This window comes from Mytilus californianus, unplaced genomic scaffold (assembly GCF_021869535.1).
Source record: "Mytilus californianus isolate M0D057914Y unplaced genomic scaffold, xbMytCali1.0.p SCAF_3, whole genome shotgun sequence".
Taxonomy (NCBI): domain Eukaryota; kingdom Metazoa; phylum Mollusca; class Bivalvia; order Mytilida; family Mytilidae; genus Mytilus; species Mytilus californianus.
Window position 1 is genome coordinate 53,764,342 of NW_026262679.1, and position 21,956 is coordinate 53,786,297.

Sequence of the window (21,956 nt, forward strand, 5' to 3'; positions counted from 1 at the left end):
GATTTCAAGATGTTGCGTTTATAGATAACAAACAAGTATTAGATTAGCATCACTGAGGGGTATACGTCAATGAGACACCAAATCATAAATCATTCAGAAGCAATTTATTACAGAAACTATCGAAGATCTGCATTCAACACTTAATTCCACACAATGACCACACAAAAAAAAAACAAAAAAAAAAACCAACACATTGAGATATGGCAAACGACAAAAATATTGATGTGATTCTTATTTTTCTTTTAAATCGCGGTCATTTGACTTACAAATTCTACCATAAGTAATATTTAAGGTAGCACAATACAAAAGCAATTAAATTTTATCAGTATTTCATTTTCAGCTGTTTTTGTTACTTCTTAATATTCCAAAAACCACTAAAGAAAAATTTATTTACATATCTTGCACTGTTAATGAGTTTTGATGATAATTAGTTTTATAAACAAATGCACGTGTCTGACTGATACAAGATAAGAACATGTGGGCAGTATTTTGTGGTGTATCAATAGAATCATTTGATAGCTTTATGACCACTGACCAGCAATAAAAATAACAGTTATGAAAAAAGAGGTGGATTAGGGATTTATGGAAAAATGAAGATAATGAATTCCAAATAAAAATACATTTCTATATTTGAGCTGCCAGGAGAAAAAAAAACACTACTTGAAGATTTAGAGGGAATCAAAATATAAATGTACAGATATTAAACAAATATAATTGTACAACAATTAATGTTGCTGATGTTTATACTAGAATTTCTTGAAGAGAATGTTTAAATATGAATTTTTTTTTAAAGGAAAATACAAATTAAATATTTCATTTTCAAACTGCAAAAAAGAAAAAAAATCTACTTTGTGTAAAACGCCATATTGTCATTGTATACAATTATAATTCTAGAAATCCCCCATAAGGATCCTCTAGACTGACCAACTAATCATTTTGTGTACACATGCATAACTTAATTTTTGTAACAAAGCAAAAGTCGAAATATATTATTTTATATACTAAAAGAATAAAATCCATTTTGAAAAAAAGTAAATGCAATGTGTAATTAAATTTCTGAGATCATTAATAGTCAAGGTTTATCATGGTGGGCGGAGTTTTGACCATATCAGTAGCAATTGACTTACAGCTAGGTCAATAATGATATAACATCTCCCGCCAGATCTGATTTTTGATGCATAGGGTGTGCATTTTCTTTATATATTTAGAATTGCTCACAAGCAATGCTTTCTTACTGGTCAAAACCTAATTGATACATGATTAAAGGCCAATCCTGAAGTATCCCCATGGTACATGTGTGAATTATATTGAAGTTGATGGGGTACAAGTAGGAAAATCCTTATTTATTCAATTGTGACACATTCATTTTTGTCATGAAAATGTAGTTTTAAATTAAATTAGCTCCTAGATGGGTGCCCCTATATGCCTATGTTCCTTGATCAGTTATCTTCAAAACTGTGTCTCAGATCTCCAAAAACATCAATAGAACAAATTTTATACCTAATTAAATTTAGTGATCTCTTATGAATTGAGGTTGCAAACTTCATTGAAGGTTTATGAGAGAATGAAATACAATAGGAACAATCTGAGACACGGTTTTGGAGGTCAAACTGTGTTGTACAAGAATCTATAAAATATTTTGGGATGGTATGAATAACAAAGAAGCTAATGTCAGTCATGTGTGGACATCACAATAAAGCAACTAATTACATAATAATTAATCATGTAATAATTATGTCATAATGAAATTATCTCCATTTGAAAGATTAATATTTTTTCTTTCATTTGGTACCTTATTTATAAAATTTAAAGCTTGATGAAATAAATTACATCAGTTTAAATTTGTCTGATTGGGGGTGAAAAAATCTTTGTATTGTGCTACCTTAAAAGTAAAATTCAGTGCAAAAAGCACCTGACTCTTAAATGTTTAATAGTCAATAAAAAATGCAAGAACAATTGTTGACATTTTGAATTGAAAGTGATGCCTGCTTCTTTTGTCAGAAAGTAAAACCCACCATTGGCTATCGAAATAAAGATATTCAATTGGAACTGATCGATTAAATAATATTGTTCTAAATAATGGAAATGAAAAAAAATTCCGAACAGATAAAACTATAGGTGACCTGATGATATCTCATCATTACTAATTTCGTTTCCTTATGGAATCCTTACATGCTTTCTAGTGCTTGTCTCTTGGAACTGAAACAGTAGGTTTATTTCTCTTTACTTGACTGCAATTTTCAGACTTTGGTCGTTCCTCATTTTGACTATTAACTATTAAATACTTTTTTCAGACAACTAGGATTTTATTGTTCGAATTCAGTATGGATTACTCATCCTGAGAAATCGTGATCTCTACGTCATTCGGACTCTGATGGATATTTTTTCATTAGATATGTGGGTCATCTTTCGTGATCTCACTCAATGGAATGATAAATACTTAATCTTAAGCATAGATAATTATATATAGCTCACGTGGTCATTCATTACACGAGTTAGTCTTTTCCATTTGCGCCCTTTGCCTGCATATATAAAGTTCTTCATATTGCCAGCTCTGATATAAATCGTATTTAACACTTCACAAATGTTCTAAGCAGGAAAAGTAGAAGGGGAGATACCAAGGGGGCAATCAAAAACCATAGGCAAAAAAAAAAAAGACTTAACACCAAGACCAACACAAAAAAGACGAACATACAAACAAAACACGAATCCCTCTAAAAACGGGGATGCACTCGCTTTGAAGGATAGGGAGTTCCTGCTCCTTCAAGTGCACCCGTCGAGCTGCTTTATAACAAGTGAAATTTCGGTACAGTGTACTTTTATGATAATTGCAACTGCAACTGATTTTCAAAGACTATATGAGACTTTCGTGCATTATTATTAAATTGTTTTTGGAGGGAGAAGGGAAGGGTCCGTCCGTGTATTTTGTGGCGGTTTTTTATTCTCAACATTTTGACATATCTTTACTCGGTCGTATGTCTCTGTTTCAACTTTTGTTGTTTTCAAAAAGGAATGGTTGAGACGTGTAAATAATCAAAATGCTGTGGGAGTAATTTATCTTTCAATTGAAACGTATTACAAATTTGTTATTAAACTTTTTGAAGTTTAATGAGCAATACGTTGTAATTGCCATATTTTTTGTTCGACAGGAGAATTGTTTTACACTTGATACGAAATGTAATTACAACATAATTGATTATGTGAACGTTATGTAATATAAACACCACTTTATTGCATTCATGGTAGTTTCCAAGTCAAGTTACATGAGACCCATTATTGCATAGTGTGAATACGTAAACAGAAAAGTGTATTTGTTAACCTTAGTCGATGTTCTCCTTTTATTTAATTTTTTAGCTTGAACTGGATAAGACCATATTGCCTTTGGGACCTTCATAGATTTGTGTACCCAATTATTAGTGCTATTTTGTATTACGACTGAAATTATCAGTTTACAAGTTATTCTGACGTCATCTTGGATTGATTGATCGTTAAATTGTCTCAATGATGTGTTCGTCGTCTCTAATATCCTAAGTTTTTATTTGCCTATTCATTTTCAGTTTGCATTGCACAGGGTTTAGGAATAAAACCTCTAATTCATAGCCCCATTCATTTTTTTCTATGTTAAAATTCTGCAAGTTCAAGCATCAATGGCTACTTTGTTTTAAGTTCAAACAAAGTGGCAGTAATTTCATAACAAAACTATACCTTATCCTGACTTGTGCTGAAAAATTCAACATACCTTTAATTGCATATTAGAGCACACTGGTTTCGGACGTTTGGTAGTACAAAAACAGGTACTTCTGATCTGAAAACAAGGCAAATGTGCACTCCTATTATAATTTCATATATTCTTTTTATTATTTAAAAAAATCTTTCAACAAGGCTTCTACAGTGATCCCAAGTCCTTAACTTTCATTTGATACCAAAATTACCCAAATATTTTACTTATTGACAAAGTTACAGCTATGCGTAGGAACTATTTTGTTTAAAATATGTACTACTTTCTTGTATGTTCTTTCTGACCGGGCCCACATTAGTGGTTCTATACCATTAGTTGGATCGTATTAAACACACGTTTGTTTAAGTAGAACGTATGGTAAAGGCTTATTTTGGCCAACAAAGTCTAATTAATCTTTGGAAAGACATATACTGCTAAGTAATGATTTGTCAGATATCAATATTCATATATATTCTTAATTTGGTATTATACATTTGCTTTAAACCTTAATTTTTCTTTCATTCTGTTATCGTAAAATCTACAAAAAGCTGTCAAATATCCTTGTTTTCAGATCTTATCATGAAAAAGTTGCAACCTTACCAAAAAAAGAGATTTTGCTAAAAGTTATCTATAATACAAAAATGATTATTTGAGTGAAGAATCACATTTAAATTCACCGAACCTATGTATGAAATGGCTATTTTATATCAATTATATGATTTTTTTATAATGGTGCAGTGACCTCACATTGACATTTCTATATTATTTGTAAATTAACTCTAGGATTGAAGGATCATATTACTTTTTGTGATTTCAGGGGTCAAATAATGGCTCCTCTTTTTATTTTGACATGCAGATAATGAAGAAGGATGTCTCATAAGTTGTAGCACATTTTAGTTATGGCAAACAGGTGATGATATATTTAGCAAAAACTACTATCGAAAATCAAGATATCAAATTGTTTAAAATTCCGATTCTACCTATCCGTTTTTAGAATTCCATAAGCACATAAAACAAAAGGACAAATATATCCCGTATAATCCTTATCAATAATCTTACTTGCCCAATCACGCAAAAGGAATAATGTAAACAAATTGTGATAAGTAGAGCTATTTTATAGTATAGTTATGAATAAGTCAAGGACTATTAGGTGTCGATTAAATGATTAGTTAATGTTCCTTTTAAGATATTTTTTATATTAACATCCATCGGAACATAAATGTCTTGAAGCAATGTTATAAAGTCCTTGTTTGATATTATATCTTTCAGTAATAACATTATTTCTTCCGTTAGGTCAGTTGGAAGGGAATGTATATTAAAGTATATAATGCAATTATCACACAAATTTACAGAACCTATAAGCAATATATGAAAGTTACAGAGCTTGAAATACTGTTCTTCATATTAAATTTTGCTGTTGTACGTGATCAATGTAAATATGGATCACAGCTAAGTTATCTCAAATGAAGGACAAGGATGTAACCACAAAACTTTCAATGAAGAGCAAAACCCGCACCGTATTATAAGCTGTAAACTGTCCTTGGCTAACAAAATGTGAAACAGTTCAAAAGAGAAAACCAACGGTCTGATTTAATGAAGCTTATAACTTTAAATGAAAAACAATTATGACAGACATTTACAAACAACGAACGCTGGACTTTACAGATGCGTTGCATTGACATGTATATAACGGATGTAGTGGTTAATCATATTTGTAAGCGGTCAATCCTCACTTTACACGGAACAGTGATGTAACAGTGCAACATTAGAACAAACGTTGAAAAGGATTTGACTTATCAAGTCAGTACTGAGCATGAAAAACAACTAACAAAATGACAAAAGAAACTAATGACTGTATTTTTTATTATGTATAGGATGTCATAGAATCTTATTTTTTGTTGTGTTAAAATACTATCATCTTATTTCCGTTAATAAGGTTACATGTTTAACCAATAACAATAAGGAGTTTAACTCAGATAAAACGACGTGTATCAACAAAATTTATATTTAAAAGGATAAAAATAAAGAGATGTGTTATAATTTGCAATTAGACGACTATCCATCAGAGACTAAATGACGATGATATTTATTACATAACGTTTCCTCAAAATGTATCAAATGAAGTAACATTCGGATTTAAATAGTAAATGTCTTGAAGATTTTAAAATCTTATTGATTAACCCTTTGTTTAGCCCTGCGCTAACGTAATTTATACAATAGCATAACAGTGGAAATTTAAGTCTGAAACACAATGTTGCAACCACAATAATTACATCGGGGAGTTAGATGACTATAATTCTTATTCTTCTGTGATGGTTTTCTTGAAACACATGATTCCTTTTCAGACAGTATTTAAGCAGTAGTTGTCTTTTCCATAAAGTTCCATAAAGTTCTATCAATACTATTACTGTTTATTTTGTATTGGATATTTTGGAATAGTATTTTACGTAATGTTTCAATACTATCGTATTTTCATAAATAAGGTTACATATTTGACGCAGTAACTTCGGGAGTTAACTCCGCTAACTCGACGTTTCAACAAAATTTATATTTTAAAGTATAAAGATAAGGAGATGTTGTATAATTGATAATAAGACAGGTTTCCGCCAGAGACCAAAGGGCGATGATGTTTATTACATAACACTTCCTCAATATATATAAGATGAAGTAACAGTATTGAACAGTAAATATCTTGAAGATTTTAAAATCTTATTGATTTACCCTTTGTTTAGCCCTGCACAAACGTAATTCATACTGTAGCATAACATTGGAAATTTAAGTCTGAAACACAAAGTTGCAACCACAATAATTACATTAAGGAAGTAGTTGACTTTAAATCTTATTCTTCTGTGACGGTTTTTTTGAAAACAAATGATTCCTTTTCCCACAGAATTTGAATGGTAGTTGTCTTTTTCATAAAAGTTCTATAAATATTAATTAAACAACCTGTATTCTCTATTATATCATCTTTAAATACTTTTCTACGCTTAGATTTTTATAACAATGTTTCAATCCGGACAACGTCAGCACAGTATATGCTATAAAAAAATTACAGACATTTTTCTGAATGAGATGGTAGATTTAACAAGTTGGGTCTGAATTAACATCGTACTTCTTCAGACGTTTTCTTAATGCTTCTCTTGTGTAAAGAAGTAGAACAAAAATACCGAACTCCAAGGAGGAGACTTCAATAAAGAGGTTATAGTTCGATTAAACTTTCTTGTCTGTCTTTTTAAAAATATCTAAGTTACGGGAAACAGTAAACTAGCTATGGCACAATTGTGAAAGTTTGAGAACTTTGAAATTTTTGCATAATTTACATGCTTTCCTCTTTTATTCTAAAAAATAATGAATAAATGAATATTCAAAGAGAGGCGAAGAATACCAAAGGGACATTCAAACTTTTAAGTCGAAAATAAACTGACATCGCCATGGCTAAAAAAGAAAAAGACAAACAGACAAACAACAGTGAACAAAACACAACATAGACAAAAAAAAAAAGACTGAGCAACCCCACCAAAAATGGAAGAGTTTGGACGAATCCCACCAAAAACTGGGGTTTATCTCAGGTGCTCCGGAAGGGTAGGCAGATCCTGCCCCACATGTGGCACCCGTCGTGTTGCTCATGCTAGTACACACCCGGTGATAAGTCTAATTCAGTAGGTCACATTCGGGGAAAAGGGAACGGGATTGTAGTTACGACAATTGGAATATATATGTTGTCATCTGTGAAACGGATATTCCATAACGGTCAACCAACTCGTGATGGCGTCCGTAAAATTTACGAAGGGTCGATTTCAACTTCACCACCTGGATCTTTTGGTTTAATAGATTCCTTGTGAGCAGCAACCCTTTATCAAGGAAATAATGATAGGAAATACAAGCCCTTGAATATCGTATCAAGTGGGAGATATATAGTCCGTCGGCAGGCGCTGCTGGAATGTTGCTACATAATACTAGTAATGGAAAGTTCGCAATTGGGAAGCTGAAATAATCTCTTTTTCTCGTAAAGTTTTGTTTTCAAACGACCATCATTGTCAATTTCTAGATGTAAGACAAGATACGAATCAGACTTCAAAGTTGTAACTCGAAGGCATTCAAACAATGAAAAATGTTTGAAAAATTATCCAAAAATCTCTGAATTTACATCTGTTTGAAATATTCTATTCCATAATATTTTGAAAGTTAAATATTTAAGTGTACATTTTTTTCATTTCGCCTCCACCGAAGTTCCACTGGAATTTCTCCGGCATCCACGTTTTGAAAGCCATTTCTGATAAATGTACTGTCGTAAAGATATTAGAGACAAAGTGATCTACAATCATGTAGTTTTGTGAAAAGATATGTCAAGAGGAGTACAAACTGTATTGCAGGGATCCAGAAAATTGGGACAATGGACCTATAATTAACGCTTCATTGACATATATATAGTTTTGACAGATGAATTCATTTTTTTTTTATAATAAGTGACTTACAGTGACATGTTTATTAATTGGAGTAAAGATGTTTTAAAGTGTGTAACGCCCTCCCATTAAAAGTATGCATTTTGGCCGGTAGTTTTTTTAATATATAAATATATATATATAAACAAATCTAAATTGAAATCAACGTTCAAAACTATGTTTGCGTTGGATAAAAACCGCAATATTTATACGTGTGCAAGTAAAACAAATGTATATATATATATATATTCAAGTTTAACATCCAAGTTCATTTTGCAGGTATTAAGTTACATCAATTCATTCCTTTTCTCAATGGCGTGGAATTTAACCATATATCAGCTTCAACTATTATATTCGGTTTATCAAGCCAATTTGAGGACAAGGTGAAATTTAGAATGGCACCATGAACAGTTCTGGAAAGGGCAAATTGCTACAATACTTCAAGGAAAAGATATATCTAAAATCCTCATTTGGAATACCGGCCCACTGTCCCCGCTTGTAGTGTGTTTCTTGTTTTCAATACTTAATTTTCTGTTATATGTTTTCCTGAATATTGTATCTCTTTTCCTTTTTATGGCCCCGCAACAAAGTTGTCCAGGCCATATAGTTTTACCCTTGTCGGTCATTCCGTCATTCTGTCATTCCGCAACAAACCATTATACGTATTCTAAACGCCTTCAGATATTGGGCTGATGTTTGGTATGTGAGTTAACCATGACGAGTTACAGATCAAGTTTAAGTTTTGTTCCGCTCTGCTAAATTTTGCCGAAATTACGGGCTTTGGACTTGATAAATTGTTGAAATTCACAGTTATACGGATTTTTTTTTCTATACGCTTTCAGATATTGGGCTGATTTTGTGGTATGTGAGTTAACCATGATGAGTTACAGATCAAGTTTAAGTTTCGTTCCGCTCTGCTAATTTTTGCCGAAATTACGGACTTAGGACTTTGATAAATTGTTGAAAATCACAGTTATCCGGACTTTTTTTCTAAACGCCGTTCAGATATTGGGCTGATTTTTTGTATGTGAGTTAACCATAATGTGTTACAGATCGAGTTTAAGTTTCGTTCTGCTCTGCTGATTTTTGCCGAAATTACTGGTTTTGGACTTTGAAAAATGTTGAAAATCAGTTATACAGACTTTTTTTTCTATACGCCTTCAGATTTTGGGTTTGAGAGATTGTTTGGTATGTGAGTTAACCATGACGAGTTACAGATCAAGTTTAAGTTTTGTTCCGCTCTGCTAAATTTTGCCGAAATTACGGGCTTTGGACTTGATAAATTGTTGAAAATCACAGTTATACAGACTTTTTTTTCTATACGTCTTCAGATTTTGCGCTGATTTTTGATATGTGAGTCTACCATGATGAGTTACAGATCAAATTTATGTTTCGTTCCGCATGTCGTTTCAACACATCTTGTTAGATCTGCAGTACATACACTTCCTGTTTGCTGATAGTTTGAAATTTAACAACTCATTGATAAAGGAAATTTTTCATCAAACTAGTATTGGTCTTGAGAGCTTGATACTATCCATGCATGTTTGTGTCCACATGTGTTGTTGAAATTGCAGAATTTTCAACTTTTTGAGACGGGGCCATTCGTGTCGTTCCGACACATCTAGTTTTTTTGATAAATGTGCTATAAGTCCTTTTTAAGTTAACAATTTTTGAAGACCAACTTAATTATTTCTTTTTGAACAACTATCGCATAGCCTTGACCTCATTGCCATGACGTAGTGACATTCATCGGCTTGAAACAATGTCTGAATATAATTGACAGGATTTGCGTGTAGTAGTCTTTTCATGAATTCCGTCTCAGCATTGTGGTAAATATAATTTATATCAGTTCTTTGTTGAATCTGAAATATATATCATAAACTTCGAAAACAACTTAGAATGCTAAATTTGTAGTATATTCACATATACGAAGAACATAAAGGTCATTGACCTAAAAAATAAAGTATGTCCGGACAGATATATCAAGTGTGTCAAGAAAGAGGAATTCATTAACTAGCCTTCATTCTACAGACGCATTAATAATACTAAACTGAAATAAAACTTCCGGGTCTACCGAAACTTTCGTTGCTTATCCCATGGTTTTAATGAGAAAAACAGATGTTTTATTGTCAAATTGATTGAAAATCTGCATCAGTTTGTCGAACAAAATAAGATTTTAATATGTTACCACTAATCCGTAAAGTGCAATAAACAATCTTATTTGTCTTTAAACAAGAGCCAGTTCCCATATCAGGATGAGACCTTGTTCCTTTAATTTCCTAAAAAGGATAATATAGTGCTGTACATTTAAAAACTTTCTATAATTGAACCAAAAAAATGTGTTTATAAATTATGGAAATTTACATTTATAGTAAATGTTTTTTTTTACAAAACTTTCGTATCGCCGTCAACAAAGTCAAGTTTTAGGAAAGACATCGATAACAGTCTCCGGTGACGCTATTTTCAAGTTATATATAAAACAGCGTTGCTTGACAGTTATATGATTGATTAGACATGCTCTGTCTATTTTTTTCTTCTTCCATATTTCAGTTAATAAAAATCCTAAGCATGAAAGGCAACATTTTTATGTTTTACTGAATCCCGCTAAAATTTTGTCATATGTAAATTGCTCATATTCGGTCTTTGCATTCAATAATTATAATTTATACATTTTCGTCCGTTTTGTGTCGTCTAACGGTGACGCTCTTTTTTTTTTTGATTAAAATGATTAACACGAAATTGCTGCCAGGTATCTTGAGTTACCTAAAGTAATTCAAAATTGCCTGTATATTCTTCCCGGTTACAACTTGTATACGTACATGGTACATGTGTTTCAGGTATCACCTATATAACCTTGTATTTATAATGACGGGTGTTCTTCGTAGAGCAGATAAAGGCAACAGTAGTATACCGCTGTTCGAAATTCATAAATCGATTGAGAAAAAACAAATCCGGGTTACAAACTAAAACTGAGGGAAACACATTAAATATAAGAGGAGAACTACGACACAACAGAAACACAACATTAAAATGTAACACACACAGAAACGAACTATAATATAACAGTGGCCATTTTCCTGACTTGGTACAGGACATTTTAAGAAAAAAATGGTGGGTTGAACCTGGTTTTGTGGCTAGCCAAACCTCCCGCTTTTATGGCAATGTTAAATATAACATTAAAATGACAACATTACATGACAGGACTACAATAGAAATAAATGGAAGGACATATAGGACAGAGAAACATACGAATAATAGCTAACAAAAGGTACCAGGTTTAAAATTAAATACGCAAGACGCGCGTTTCGTCCACACAAGACTAACCAGTCGCTCGGATCAAAAAAGTTCGAAAGCCAAAACAAGTACAAAGTTTAAGAGCATTTAGGACCAAAAGTTCCAAAAAGTTGTGCCAAATACGGCTAAGGTTATAAGTCTGGGATAAGAAAATCCTTAGTATTTAGAATAATTCATACTTTTGCAAACAGTAAATTTATAAAAAAATTTACTATATAATAGATATACATGATAACACCGAAGTGGTGACTAACTACAGAATAAATACTGATACATAAAACAACATCAACCAGCTCATAAAAATTCACAGCCGAGTTAGCCAAGAGATCAACGCAAAAAAAAAAGGTGACGTCACATTTAAATTTCTGAAATTTCCCCAAAATAGGATAGAATTAGGATAGAATTCAAGATTTGGTTTAAAATACCCATATAACATTTATTAATAACAATGAAAATTACAATACTAATTAATATAAAATGTGGTAGTAATTAGATAATTAATAGTGTTATCTAGCTATGTCGGTGTTTCTTCTAAATCAAACTGTAAACCAAATATATCGTATAACTTTAGTTGACCCAAACTAAAATCTAATTAATGAACTGGGTGATTAATTATCTTTACCATAACACACGAATACAACAGAAAAAAATAAGATATACAACTACAAACGATAAGACATTTGACAAAATCCGATGAGAATAACAAAATCCGATGAGAATAATAAATATAACATCCGATGAGAATAACAAAATCCGATGAGAATAACAAATATAACATCGAAACTGCCTACTTTTCCACATCACCCGGGTTAGAAATTCCTATTGCAATAATATTAGCGAGGTTTATGCTGTTCAAACTAAGTTTTCGTAGTTGAGTTTTGTACATCATTGCTTGTCTTTTCGTTTTTTCTGCATTTGTTCATAATATGTAAGGAATTCTTTCCTTCTATTTATGTTATATTTTTCATATAAATCGGAAACAATATGGATATGTAAAATACATTCTTGAATAGTATATTTCTTTCTGAATCCATTCTCTTGCTTCGCCTTATTATCAGATTACAACATGTGTTGACAAATATGTCTGGATGGACTTTCAAATTTTTTTCTATGTTTAAAAAAAAGAAGATGTGCTATAATTGCCAATGAGATTACTTCCCACCAAAGGCCAAATTGCACACAGACATTGAAGACGAATATTAGGTTAGTAGCTTGATTTGTGTATTAAAGTAGAAAAAAATAAGAATGACACGCGGTCGGAATGATAAAGTCCCTAACGACAAGTACTATTGTTAAGGCAATTCCTGTCACTTAAAAAAAGTTGAATATATTAACAGAGATTTTTTTATAAAAAGTACACAAGCGGATGTTTCTTTTTATATTCAAATGATTTACACAAGTCCGTCACTTGGATTTATGTTTCTCCGTGTTTACGGTGAATAATCTATTATTTCAGCGTCGAAGGCTTTACGCGACTTAAAAGGATTAGGAAAAAAGCTGTATACATTGTATAGTTGTATTCAGATTATACTTGTTATTGTTAAACCCAGTTTAACTTAAATAAATACATAAACACTTGTTCTTTGTTTTTCCATACGAAGCATGGTTTTGTGCGATTTTTGTTTTCCCATTGATACTTCGATTGAGCTTTAAATGTTTTTCCCTGCCCCTGCCAAATATATTTTGACTTCGCATATCCATTTGAAGTACTACGGCGAATGTGTTTATATACATTATTTCATGTGTATAGTGATCCGTTGGAGAATTAAGTTAGTTCCTCTTGATTTGGTTATCAGGTTTGGGCATTTTGTCATGGATGAACACTTGCAGTTGCTTCAGGATGTTGTGGCAGGTGTTAAAACATTTATTACCGTCGTTGCCAGGCAGGAAAAGTGATCCAAATTGTATCTTTGATCCTCGTTATAAAATCAGTTTTCTTAATTGTAATTGTAATGCTAACCCACATTTTATTTGACTGTTATAAAAAATTCGTAAAGGCGATTCGTTTGTTGACACAACATTTTCATAACAGTGCAAGGTAAAATATGGCGTGCTAAAGAAGATTTTCATTTAGTCTTTTGATCTTCTAGCTAACTGGGACGGTATTAAAAAAGATGTGGGTTATATGCTTATGACATCAATCAGTAAAGCAACGACAAAAACAAAAACCAAACTTTTCAATCTTTGACATTCTAATCTTATTTTGGTATGAAGTAAAGAAATCTTGATATTAATTGTCTTACTATCCAGCCTCATACAAAAAGCCGCCTGCTTATCTTAGACTGTTTATACTATCGGAGTATCCGTCATTTTTTACACTAATGAGCAATTAATTTGTTTTTTTAAGAGTTTCCATTACCATTATATATTATAATTTCATCACATTATTCTTAATCCGGGAAAATAGCTTCTTTGTTCGCAACTACGACTTAAAAGCGTGATAAATACATAACTGAGAGAGATGACGGTCATTGTGAATATAATGAGATTTTAGATATACGTCAATGAAACAGACACCAAAAGACATCTAAAGGTCAATATATGGTCTTCAACGATAGGCACGTGTCTGAACAGTCTGTCATATATATCCTTGGCGTGTAAATATACTGCTTTGAACGTTCCTGATGAAGGTAAATCTAGAAAAGCTCCTCGGATGCATGAAATTTATAAAGTGTTGTTATCATTTCAAATAAAAAAGCCACTACCGAAGATTTACTTTCAGCAATTAGTTGCTACAAGAAGAAATAGTTCAAAAGAAGCACTGAAGAGGTGAATGAATTAGGACTGGCGCATGGTCAGTTTTGAGGTTAATAAACTATTTTTAGAACACCGACTTAAATACTCGATGACGTGTACCTTTTTTTTATCTTCTCAAACCGTAGTTGACGCTGTCAATTTATTTGCATTTTTCAGTGAGGAAAAAGATGTCTTGTATTTGGTGCTCATCTTTAAATAGCGAATCATTTTTTTTCGGGGGGGGGGGGGGGGGGGGGGGGAAGGGGTTTTTACTGAACACTTTTTTTTTAATTATCGTATCTTTGTTAGTGTTACAGGTAAGCGTTATGACAAGGTGATACATTTAGATATATTTTTTTCACAGTTTGTCATACATATTTAAAGTGAACAACATTCATTTCCCTCGACAGTCACTAAATCTACACTTTTATGCTTATCCAAATGAAAAAAAATCTAATTATGAGGTCCTTTGAAATGCTAGTGAAGTCAGATAACTACCTTCTAAGACAGATTAAATGCCTAAGAGCAGAATTTCTTAGATGCAAGCTATACAATCAGTCTTCTACAGGAAATTACTTTTATATAAGTATAAACCAAGTTATTTATTTTCTCATTTTTCTACTTTTGTTTCATTTTTGTAGTTGAATTTCAATGGCTATGTAGGCAGATATAAAAAAAAAATCATTAAATATACCAGATAACCTCTTTTTGGTTCTGAATATGCTTGAATTGATTTTCACTGGACGTGAAACAAAAACCAGTCAATTAGTTAAACTTTTTCATACTTCCGCCAAAACAAGCTGATGCATTGTGAATAAAAGAGGGACGAAAGATACCAGAGGGACAGTCAAACTCATAGATCGAAAACAAACTGACAACGCCATGGCCAAAAATAAAAAGACAAACAGACAAATAATAGTACAGATGACACAACATAGAAAACTAAAGACTAAGCAACACGAACCCCACCAAAAACTGGGGGTGATCTCAGGTGCTCCGGAAGGGTAAGAAGATCCTGCTCCACATGAATAAACTCATCAATCCTAGATGCCAAGATTAAAATTTTGTACGCCAGGCGCGCGTTTCGTCTTCAAATGTCTCAGCAGTGATGCTTAAATAAAAAAAGTTAAAAAGTAAAAAAAAAAAAAAATTGATGTCGATGAGCTGTGAGGATCCCTAATTCCGAAAGGTTTTGATAAATACAGCTAAGATCATCTATTCCTGGGGGTAGAAAATCCTTAGTATTTCGAAAACTTTCATCGTTTTGTAAACAGTTCATTTATTGTTATGACCATATCAATGATAATTCATGTCGACACAGAAGTGCAGACAGACTACTTATCTGTTGATACCCTCAGGGAGGAAACAACCACCAGCAGTGGCTTCGAACCAGTGGTTGCAAATACACTCGTCATAGATCTTAACAGTAAAATTAAGCTGATTGAATTAAGTTACTGACATTTGGTACCTTCCATTCTTTTGACTATGATAGAAAAGGGAAAACAAAAGAATTGAACATTTTATCAAATAATGTATGGTGCAGGAGAATAAGCAGTTCTTATCCGCTTCTATTACTAAACATGTGAAAAGGTTTTAAGAAAGTTTTAAGAAAACTTTCAAATATTCTTTAGTACTAGCGAAGTTGACTTTACAAACCTTAGACTATATGTTATCCTTTACAGTATCAAGTTAAATTCAATACATTTTACTTTGATTTACTGACATATTTTTTTACATTTCATTTCTCATTCGATCAGAATTGTTTCTGCAAGTTAATGAATGTTCAAATGCATTTCAATTTAACTGTCAGAATTTCTTCAAAACATAATGACCCTGTGCTCAGTTCTTAACTTATTTGTGAAGCGAAATTATTTCGATTTTGCAATTCCATTAAACTGATTATCATGCAAAAAATAAACGATGTGAAAGATATCGTTGCTGGAGTATTACTCTTCTGCATTGTATTATGTAGGCAGTTACTAACAAAATAAGGATTGGCTTCCCCGAGACTCTGGCAATACCTATTTATTTTTGTTTATGTCTACCAATGGAATAACCAAAGGTAAATTGCAAAACATACGATGAAAATGTGTTCTCAAATCCACTAAACTCTGGGAAATCGTCATCATTGTTGATGTTTATTTTTGTCTGACTGTCTTATCTTCTCGATTTTCATAACATTTTGGTGTCTTATATCTTTAGTTTGTAACGTTGCACATTACCCTTGATACTGTATTTTGTATGAATTACTGCATACGATATTAGTTGTATCAAAGATCAATATTTAATGAACATCCTTTAGAACAATGTCTTTTGGGTTGTGAATAAGAATGAACGGTTCTATGTTAGCTTCTTGCCGTTTTCAACTTTCATTCATCGTATAATTGGTAATTTCGTCATCAACCTTATTGACATCTTTCTGATTTGTCCAATGACCATTCATTAATCACTGGTCGCAGTCTTCCAATCTGGACAATGTAATAATCACCTCGTCAAACATGATTCCAGATAATTAAGTTCCTGGTAATACTTGCTTTCTGATATATCACAATAATATAGTCAACAAATAGTATTATCATCTCTTCCCAATTTTATTTTGTTATCGTGATTGTTTCGCATTTAGCATTGCCTTGATAATTATATATTGTGGCTTGTAGTTTTCAGTTTACGTAAGTAACAATTTTTAAGGAATAATATACAGTCAGAAAAGCCAGAAGTAGCAGATTCACTTTTCCTGTATCATCTTTGTTCTCGATGTTTTCTAGTATTTTTTAAGTAAAAATAAAAAATAGAAGATAGTAGATATAGGAAGATGTGGTATGAGTGCCAATGAGACAACTCTCCATCCAAGTAACAATTTATAAAAGTAAACCATTATAGGTCAAGAGTACAGATGAAATAACGTCTAGGAAAATATCACCAGATTACCAAATAAAACTTAGACAATGCCAAACAGTCGCGCCCATATGTACCTTTAACCAAACTTACAACTAAGGATTTTCAAGACGAACTCCCATGTGTCAAGCAGATCTATTTTAAGCGGCGATGTCGGCGGTGTGAGCAATCGTAGATACAATTTACCTCAAGATCTTCTGCTTTTTGTTTCAAGGTTAAGATGATTGTCAAATAGTTATTTTTCGATCGACTTTGTTCATAAATCCTTCATTTAGGAGTCTTTGTTGTGATTGAACTTTGGAGAACTTGAAACCTGTAGCCTCATTTTTATGCGCTTCTGTCTAGGTTTACGGGTTGTTTGAGTGAATAAAAAGGTGTTTTCTTTAACCAGTGATATATGTGGATTCGCTGCAATGAGGTTTTTTTTCCATTAGAAATATGTATAGCCACGATCTTATCAGACCTACCAACTATCCTGATTTATGGGGGATATCCCCCATGAGAGGTGATTACCTGAATTTTGAAATTCTTTATTTCATAAACTGAGCACCTCAAAACAGACATTCAAATGAGTTAAAAGGGATTTTAATTATATACATACACATTCAAACAATATAGTAGTAGATTAAAAACACTTATGACAATAAAAGAGGAACATAAGTTCTTCTTGCGCTTAAAATCCCCCATGAAGATAAGTTGGCAGGTATGTCTTATATTCACATTTCAGTGATGTAATTAAATTTTTGATTTTCTTTCTGCGAAAATCACTGAGATAGAGACATAACTAAGCTATTTTGGAGACAACATTTACATGCAATTTGTACATAAAAATTCCGTTAATAAGGCAAACAAGTTAAGAAATATCTTTTTTTATCACTCACTTGGCTAATAAATTGATTGACAAATGTTATTGTAAAGCTACGATTGTCAAATATTTTGGGCAGTGCATGTTGTTTTTCTAACACTTTTTATACGACCGCAAAAATTAAAAATTTTTGGTCGTATATTGGTATGACGTTGGCGTCGTCGTCGTCGTCGTCGTCGTCGTCGTCGTCGTCGTCTGGCGTCGTCCGGCGTCGTCCGAAGACACATTGGTTTTCGCACTCTAACTTTAGTTTAAGTGAATGGATCTCCATGAAATTTTACCATAAGGTTCAATACCACGAAAGGAAGGTTGGGATTGATTTTGGGGGTTATGGTACCAACAGTTAAGGAATTAGGGGCCAAAAAGGGGTCAGAAATAAGCATTTTTGTAACTTCCAGACATAACTTGTGTGTAAGTGTATGGATCTCTCTGACATTGTACCACAAGGTTCCATATCACATAGGGAAGGCTGTAATTGATTTTGGGGGTAATTGCCTCAAAATTTTAGGAATTAGGGGCCAAAAAAGGGGCAAAAAACAAGCATTTTTCTAGTTTCATGACACTAACTTGTGTGTAAGTGTTTGGATATTTCTTAAATTATACTACAAGGTTCCATATCACAAAGGGAAAGCTGGAATTGAGTTTGAGGGTAATTGCCCGAAACGTTTAGGAATTGGGGGCCAAAAAGGGGCCAAAAATAAGCATTTTTCTAGTTTCCAGACAATAACTTGTGTTCAAGTGTATGGATCTCTCTGAAATTGTACTGCAAGATACCATACCACAAAGGGAAGGCTGGGATTGAGTTTGGGTGTGATGAATCATAAGGGGTTTCCAAAAATTTGGGGGGGGGGGGGGGGGTTCTTTTTTTTTCTTTTTTTCCTTTTTTTTTTTCTTTTAAAATTTTCCATTTTAAGTTGGTTATTTCTGATTTATATTTTAAAGCAAATAAGAATGATATGGTAGGAGATACACACCAAACAGGATGTGTAAATTATTATACAATAAGTATTGTGCAATAGCAAGAAATTTTCAATTGCACAGTATCATGAGTATTGCACAATAGCAAGAAATCTTCAATTGCACAGTATTGCGCAATAGCAAGAAATCTTCAATTGCACAGTATTGCGCAATAGCAAGAAATATCCAATAGCACAATATTGCGCAATAGCAAGAAATTGTCAATTGTACAGTATTGCGCAATAGCAAGAAATATTCAATTGCACATTATTGTGCAAAAGAATATACTTCGTATAAATTGCTTATTTCTTGATCAATTTCAATGGGGTTTTATTCTTGAATTTTTGGGGTTCTTTAATATGCTGAATCTAACCATGTATTAAGTTTTTGGATTTTGGGCCCCGTTTTTAAATTGGTCCACATTGAGGTCCAAAGGGTCCAAAATTTAACTTTGTTTGATTTCATCAAAAATTGAATTATTGGGGTTCTTTGATATGCCGAATCTAACCGTGTATTTAGATTCTTAATTTTTGGTTCCGTTTTCAAATTGGTCTACATAAAGGTGCAAAGGGTCCAAAATTAAACTTAGTTTGATTTCAACAAAAATTGAATATATGGGGTTCTTTGATATGCTGAATCTAACCATGGATTTAGATTTTTGATTATGGGCCCAGTTTTCAAGTTGGTCCAAATCGGGGTCCAAAATTAAACTTTATTTGATTTCAACAAAAATTGAACATATGGGGTTCTTTGATATGCTGAATCTAACCATGTATTTAGATTTTTGATTATGGGCCCAGTTTTCAAGTTGGTCCAAATCGGGGTCCAAAATTAAACTTTGTTTGATTTCAACAAAAATTTAATATATGGGGTTCTTTCATATGCTGAATCTAACCGTGTATTAAGTTTTTGGATTTTGGGCCCCGTTTTTAAATTGGTCCACATTGAGGTCCAAAGGGTCCAAAATTAAACTTTGTTAGATTTCATCAAAAATTGAATTATTGGGGTTCTTTGATATGCCGAATCTAACCGTGTATTTAGATTCTTAATTTTTGGTTCCGTTTTCAAATTGGTCTACATAAAGGTCCAAAGGGTCCAAAATTAAACTTAGTTTGATTTTAACAAAAATTGAATTTTTAGGGTTCTTTGATATGCTGAATCTAAACATGTGTTTAGATTTTTGATTATGGGCCCAGTTTTCAAGTTGGTCCAAATCGGGGTCCAAAATTAAACTTTGTTTGATTTCAACAAAAATTGAATATATGGGGTTCTTTGATATGCTGAATCTAACCATGTATTTAGATTTTTGATTTTTGGGCCCCGTTATCAACTTTGTCCACATTGAGATCAAAAGGGTCCAAAATTAAACTTTGTTAGATTTCATCAAAAATTGAATTCTTGGGGTTCTTTGATATGCTGAATCTAACCATGTATTTAGATTTTGGATATTGGACCATAATAGGTGAATGTCCAATTTAAAAATTTTAAGTTCTTAGACCACATTCATTCTGTGTCAGAAACCTATGCTGTGTCAAATATTTAATCACAATCCAAATTCAGAGCTGTATCAAGCTTGAATGTTGTGTCCATACTTGCCCCAACTGTTCAGGGTTCGACCTCTGCGGTCGTATCAAGCTGCGCCCTGCGGAGCATTTTATTAAGCTATATGATGAAATTTATTCAGTTATGCAGCTACCAATTATATTTTATTGAAATGCATGATTTCGTTATTGAAAAACAAGAACTTTAAGTTTGCCATTGCTTTTAATAACCTCTAGTATTATTCGAAGCGGTGTTATTATTAAGTTTATTTGAATGTATTTTGTCTTCTTTTAGACACGTTTAATTGAATTAAAGTATTTTCTCGTTTTTGTTTTACCTTTTGAAATTTTGTGAATTTTCAGTTTTGTTTTCCCATTGATCAAGATAATACGGGGATGATGTAGTAATTACAAAACCCGGTTGATGATTGCCGCCTATTTAGGTTGCCGTCATGAGACGGGAATTTGGCATTGGTTTCCTCTACGTCTTAAAATTAAATGTGTCCGAGCAATTTTGTAGGATAATTTGACATTTATTGCAGGTTTTGGATAGTCTTTTTTGATTAATTCACAACTCGCTACTGGTGTTTTTCTATCTTGCCATGCGGTGTCTATATTTCACCCGCTACATGAAATGCACTTGAGTTTATTCCGTTGGAAATGAAATCCAACTGAAAATACGTAATGGAATTTTCCTGCTACTATATTTCCCCTATTAGGTAAATAAACTCATCATACATACCAGGCTTAAAATTTTGTATGCAAGAAGCGCATTTTGTCTACAAAAGACAAATCAATGATGCTCGAATCAAAAAAAAAAAAAAAAAAATTAAGGCCAAATAAATTACGAAGTTGCCGAACATTGAGGATCCAAATTTCCGAAAAGGTTTGCCAAATATAGCTACGGTAATCTATTTCTGATGTAGAAAATCTTTAGTTTTTCGAAAACTGCAAAGTTCTGTAAAAGTTAATGTTCAATTACGACGATATCAATGATTATGCATGTCAACACAGAAGTTCTGACTTCTGGGCTGGGGATACCCTCGGAGAGGTAAGATAGCACTGTCGGAAAATTATACGAAATGTGAAATTGTCTAAGACAATCGTTGGTGGCTGTTTAATGAGTGCACGTGGCATCTAGATAACTATTTCGTTCCTCTATTACACCTAATAATGGCAAAATTAATAAATGCAGATTTCTACTTACTCTTTATACGAAAAGTTATTTATAAATGTAGAAAAAAAATCTTCGAATACTGGATCGTGCCTTTTCACTAATCTTTCCTTGTAAGATATCAATAGGGCAAACTTTCAGATACCAATGTCAAATCCAAATTATTATGCCTAATTACACGGGTTTAATTACTTTTCTCCCACTTATTGTTTATTTTCAGTAAATTGCTACGATATCTGTCTGAAAGGTTATATAACTAACTAAATGAACTAAAAATAATGACACGATATAACTCTTCTTGACGTAATTTGCTGGTGCCATATGATATGAGAGT

The 21,956-nt window shown here is 32.5% G+C and overlaps 1 protein-coding gene across 1 annotated transcript in view; it reads left to right on the top strand.

Moving 5' to 3' along the window:
- Positions 1-21,956, top strand: part of LOC127734858 (focadhesin-like) — a 319,452-nt gene that overhangs the window by 119,241 nt on the left and 178,255 nt on the right. The window lies entirely within an intron of this gene.